This window comes from Phaethon lepturus, unplaced genomic scaffold, assembly GCF_000687285.1.
Source record: "Phaethon lepturus isolate BGI_N335 unplaced genomic scaffold, ASM68728v1 scaffold1576, whole genome shotgun sequence".
NCBI classification, from domain to species: Eukaryota; Metazoa; Chordata; class Aves; order Phaethontiformes; family Phaethontidae; genus Phaethon; species Phaethon lepturus.
In genome coordinates this window covers 40,864-47,321 of record NW_010543852.1, presented here as the reverse complement: position 1 = coordinate 47,321, position 6,458 = coordinate 40,864, and positions in this window count along the sequence as shown.

Genomic DNA, 6,458 nt, shown 5'->3' with positions numbered 1-6,458 from the left:
TTTCCCTAGTAGTGCAAAGGGACTAAGCTATGATGCTAAGCATATTTCATTCCAGATCAGTCATTAAAGCTTGTTACCTCATAGCACTTTAGGCCCCCTGGAAGAAAGAAATGATTCTACTGCAGGGGAAGGTAGCATGACATAAGACATTTTTGAGGAGTTTGTCTGGAACAAGATGCCAACAGTGTCATCTGAGAGAAAAAGCGACAGCAGCACTGGCGTAAATGAGGCTGACGTGCATGACGGGGTGATACTCAGCTTGTCACACTTTCCATGTCTGTAGCTATTCACCTTTGGATACCCTTACAATTAATGGTAAGAAATTAGCATTTTTGGGTCACAACTCACTTGGTCCACTCCACATGTGTGTTTTAGGGTGAGACAAGTCAGACTCCATTGACTAGGTCTCCACTGGTTCACAAGAAAGCCAAGGGCAACTTGTTGGAGGTAGAAATCTGTATTCCAGATGTCTACACTTAGCCTAATCAATCCAGGCCAGTGTTGTCTGACATTATTTGCAAGTTAAGAAGAAAAAAATGCTCAGTTGGTAACAATGCTCTGATCTGTTTCCAATATTCTATTTATTAAGTGAATCAGATTGAATTTTAGCCAAAGGCCTGGAATAGAGAAGTGGTACAGTCAAAACCCCACTTTCCACACACCACACCCCCTAGTCAAGAAAAAAATCAGGCTTTTCAGCTATAAATCTGAAATCAACATGGGACATACAAGGTCTAGCTGAGTGAAAAGAAATGAAAGCGAGCAGACCACAACTGCTATCCTGTGTTCCTGTCTTTTTTTGTCTGCTGTTCATGGGGTGAAAGATATAGGAGTCTTTTATACATCCAAATCCTACAAATTTTATTTGGCTCCACTGAAATGTGATGTGATGGCTATCCATAATCAACAAATTTGTATTCCATTACAACTGGGGTATCCCACCTTACTTTTTAAAATGGCAGTCAACATGTGTGGGAGCTCATCATAGCCTTTCTATGGTCATTGTAGTAGTAGTTGGATCAGAGCCCCGGCAAACAACCCAACAGCTGTGAAAGATGTTAGCTAAATGGTTTTAAATAGTTTATATTACTCTCACTGAAGAGCTTAGTGGTAGCATTGTTATGGTCTACTTCTTTTTCATGTTTGAAACGCCTGTAAATTTACATTGTGTTTGAAGCCAGTCATATTTTACACCATATCTTTTAAAAATTGAGTGGGCATAAGGGTAAAATCTGCTTTGTTGGACACGAGATGTACACTAATTCAATAATACAGATCTCTTACAATTTTTGTCATCACTTAGAATTTTGGAGAACAGATTGTGGAGTGTAGAAGGCAGATGGTATGGTATGGCATGGGAATGTTAATGCAAGGGGCTAGCAGAGGTTTGTGTTTGGACTGTGCCAGGATCAAGTGCCATCAGGTTTTTCTTCTTAGCAATGTCCACAGCTGTATTAAACAATTTTACAAACAAATGTGTAGGAGTGCAGGCACAATAAAATCAGGCATTACTTCTCCTTTAAGCATTCAGAGATGCTTCCAACTTCATATAGAGAGGAATAACTTTCATTCATTCTCCTGTGAAAACCCTGTTCTCTCCTGGATAGGAATAAAAACTTCCATGTGTGGGGTTTTTTTGGTTGCTTGGTGGTGGTTTTTTTTTTGGTGTGTGTAATGTAAGGCTTAACCAAAAGGTGAAAACGTGTGCAAGGTGTTTGGGATTTTAGTAACTGGTACATCATGTGGCTTTGAGAGCTAATGAATAGACTTATTCTTGTGTCTCCATTGCTGTGTGATTAGCTGTGTCTCCAGAAAGTTGCATTACACTTTCTTGGCCCCTCAAGAGCTAAGGTCTTGATGAAATGTCTGTTCTCATGTTCTGGTGTTAAACATTTGAGTTGAGATTTTGCGTCAAGATTTTGATGACTTGATTTATATGATTTACTACTAAGATCTTTCAGATCTCTGTCTTCAGTCATGGGAAAAAGGGGGAATCAGCTAAAACATGTGAATGAGTATTATTAAGTAAAGCCATAAGAAAATTCTTCTCTTCTCCCTCCTTGTTTTGATTTTTTAGAAAGTTCTAATTGGATCTCGTTATTTTTACTGCCTGATAATTAACTAGATTCATGACAAAATAAATCATAAAACACACTTATCATAGAATCATAGAATCTTTGGGTTGGAAGGGACATTTAAAGGTCATGTAGTCCAAGCCCCCTGCAATGAGCAGGGACATCTTCAACTAGATCAGGTTGCTCAGAGCCCCGTCCAACCTCACCTGGAATGTTGCCAGGGATGGGGCATCTACCACCTCTCTGGGCAACCTGTGCCAGTGCCTCACCACTCTCATTGTCAAAAAATTTCTTCCTTATATCTAGTCTGAATCTGCCCTCTTTTAAATTAAAACCATTACCTCTTGCCCTATTCCAACAGGCCCTGCTAAAAAGTCTCTCCCAATCTTTCTTAGAAGCCCCCTTTAAGTACTGGGAGGCTACAATAAGGTCTCCCTGCAGCCTTCTCTGCACCAGGCTGAACAACCCCAACTCTCTGTCTTTCTTCACGGGGGAGGTGTTCCACCCCTTTGATCATTTCTGTGGTCCTCCTCTGGACCTACTCTAACAGGTCCATGTCTTTCCTGTGCTGAGGGCTCCAGAGCTGGATGCAGTACCCCAGGTGGAGTCTCCCTGGAGCAGAGGGGCAGAATCCCCTCCCTCCACCTGCTGGCTGCATTTCTTTTGATGCAGCCCAGGATACAGTTGGCCTTCTGGGCTGCAAGCGTTCATGGCCCGCTCATGTCCAGCTTTTCCTCCACCAGTACCCCCAAGTCCTTCTCAGCAGGACTGCTCTCAATCCCTTCATTCCCCAGCCTGTACTGATACTGCGGCTTTCCCCAACCCAGGTGCAGGACCCTGTTCATATGGACCCATTCCTCGGGCTTGTGCAGGTCCCTCTGGCTGGCATCCCGTCCCTCAGGCATGTCAGCCGCACCGCTCAGCTTGGTGTCATCTGCAAACTTGCCCTCCATCCCACTGTCTATGTCACTGATGAAGATATTAAAGAGTACTGGTCTCTATACAAACCCCTGAGGGGCACCACTCATCACCAATCTCCATCTGGACAGCTGTTGACAACTACCGTCTGGATGCGACCATCCAGCCAATTCCTCATCCACCCAACAGTCCACTTAATCCATCCTTGAACAGTTTACCATCTAATTTTAGATCTGCTGTTAGGAAGAGATTGGAACAATGAGCAGCATCATCGCTCTGTCAGGCTGAACCCTAACTAGTTTCAGAGATAGGTTCCTGGAGTGGGAGAAACAGTGATACGATTTTTATTTACTATGGTAGGAAATGGCTGGCTGTACAGGAGTGTGCAGTTGGTGCTTGGAGGCTGTCTAGCTGACCTGCTGTGTAGATTTAAATAAATAAATACTGTTAATGAAAAATATTAGCTCCTTGCAGAAATTTCAGCCACTTTGTTCTTTTTCTTCATGGAAGTCTTCAATTTTCTGTGGAAAGTAAACATTTTTGCAAGAAACCCACTGTTTGTTCCCTGAAAAGTTTTTACTTATGCTGTTGTTGAATCATTGTCACCTCCTTTGTTGAGCTGAAATGAATAACTATTGAAACATCTTCATAAGTGTCAAGTAATATTGGTGGTACATGGGAAGGTAAAAGAACATGTGGGGCTTGTCTCTTAAAAGCTGCTGTGTTGAGGTTGAACCAAAGTGTACTGAAGTCAGTGAAAAGAGCTGTGCTAATCTGAAAGGGCTTTTGCTGGGTACTGTGACAAGATGGTGGTACTTGGTGGTGAGGAGGAAGCATTATGGATAGTAATGAGAAATCATTGCCTTTTCTATAGCAAACAAAACTTTTGCTGAGAAATTGCATTTTTGCTGTGGCAGATGCACTTCAGTCTCTCAAGTTTTGTTGCCCAATAAATGAGGGTCTGGGTTGCCTTTGCCTCCCTTCAGGAGGGAAGAGGAAGAGGAAGGAAGAGAGCTGGAGGAGAGGCCTGGAGAGGAGGAGTTCTTGCTGTCAATGGGCAAGCAAAATAATAAATAAGTTGCAGCAGTGACTTCTGGTGTAGGCAAGTATGTTCCTACAACTATGGCTACCATCCCATGCGCCCTGGTCCAAACTATAGACATGCAACAGCCTGGATTTTAGGTTTTCACCGATACAAGGAGGGACCAATCCAACCTTAGTGGTTACCAGTCTGCCAGTGATGAGCACCATGTCTGCCCACCATCTCTGAGGACCCACGCACTTGCAGCGCTGCACAGCTCATGCACTCTCAAGCTCCTCTCCGCTTCCCAGGAGAGAGCATCCACTACCTGTGGGGCCCCTGGCAGAGGGGTCATGCGGTGCCCATGGATCACGGACCTGGCATTTCCATCACTGGGTAGCAGATGTGAAAATGACTCCTGGAAAGGTTCACTTGACTTTGACTGACTTCAATTTATCCTGCTTGCTTAACTACCTAAATGCATCATAAGGAGCTTGTTAAAACATGCTGTCTGTTTCTTTCCTTCCCAACAGTGTTCATCTTAAAAGCTCCAGAAGCACAGAGAGGTAGAGACAGAGTTTCTCTCATTCTGTGACAGCTTCTTTCAAGGCCATGCTGCCATGATAAAATTAAATACCTTTCTGCTGGTCAAACACTGCTTTCAGTGGAAACCAGTGGCACTTTCAATTTTTATTTCTGTAACCCTTTTGCTTCCATAATGAAACTTAAAGCTTTCTCCATGTCTTTGGCTGCTGCTTTTGCTGAATTAGTATTGTGTTTCCTGTCTTAAATGAACAGTGAGGAAAACTTAAAAGGAAACAAGAGGACAGGTGAGGAACTTGTCAGCAGTCAAGAAAAGTCAAGCAGTTTTCCTGCTAGTAACAGGACATTTTAATCTGCAGAGCCTCCACTGCAAGGATTAGGTAGTGGTGGTTGAGAATGAAGCAGAGCTGGTAAGGGAATGTGCCCATTCCTTCCAGTAGCAGCCTGTGTTTAAGCAAAGTGTACTCTGTGTTTATATGGGCACCACCACGTGCGTGACAGATCTAATTTGCCACCTTGTGAATGGAAAAGTTAATCTCGGTAAGGTGGTTTATTTTTAGTTAGTCTACACAGAAGTATAATGAAGGAAAGTCAGAGTTGGCCTCACAGTATGTTGGATTAAAAAGTCTGAATTTGTGTGTAGCACAAAAACTTTCAGAGTTTATTTTTACTCTGTTTCCTTTACTATAGTAAACACTACTTCTTTTAATGTAAGAGCAATTCCTTCTCCTTTTTTAGCACCAAACAATCTTTTGAGCTTTTCCTTTTAGAGACCTCTTTGCTTCATTTCAACTCATCAGCATGAGTAAGATGTAGGATCTTGATCCCTGGCTGCATTGCGAAGAGGAGATTCATTTCGTAAGGGACCCTTACTACTTCTTCTTGGGATGCTGTACTTGTAACACGCTTCACAAGGGAGAGTTAGTTCAGGTCATAGTGATTATTTCCTCTAAAGCTGGAAAAAATACTTGGTAGTTCCTGGCGGGATGAACTTCAGATCAGCACCTCAGTGTTGGTAAACTCAAAACTTTCTGAATTACATGTGGTTGTACTTGACTTAAACTTTACCTTAGAACAACTGATTTTGCATCATCCAGGATGACTGTTCCTACTGATGAGTTTATCCTCAGTGCATCCTTGCTGACATCAGCTAGGACTTGTGGCCTCTGTCTGCAAGTGAGGGAAACTGAGACTCAGAGGTCTTTTTGCTCCGCCTGCTTGCCATGTAGCCAGCTGCTGCAGCATGTAAGGCAGGGGTGTGGTAGCTGAGAGGAACAAATGTAATGCCAGCCCTGGTCAGATAAAAGCAGGGAACTAGCTGGCATCTCCTGGTTCCTGCCTGCAGGGATGGCTCTTCGTCCCTAATGTTGCCCAGAAAACCTGCCAGAATTAGCACTTCTTGTATTTCCATAGCAGCCAGGAAATGCCTGATGTGCATATGGAGAAGTGGGGAGAAGCATTTCAGTGTGTTAAGAGATGTTCCTGTGGGAGTTGGGTCCTAATCATGACAGCAGGCTCCCCTCCTGCCTCTGGGCTTTGGCCTTTTTCCAGGATTTCAGCTCACACCTTGAAGATGTTTTTTTTTTTTTTTCCCCCTCCTTTGTTAGACTTAGCAGTGCATCTCAGAATAAGATGGAATAAAATAGTTCATGGGCCATGGCATGTTGCCATGTTAGTGAATGGTGGGTTTTAACAGTTTTCTTAGGAAATGAAAAGAAAATAGTGGGAACTTTACTTTAAAAAAAAAACAAAACAAACAAAAAGCAAAACAAAACACAAAACCAAACACAAACTAAATAAAGCTTTATAGTGTAAGCAAGTGGCTGATGTTTCCCTGCTGGTAAAATTTTGTAGCCCTCATCTGATCTGTAAACCAGGCATAGCAAATAATACTGCTGCAG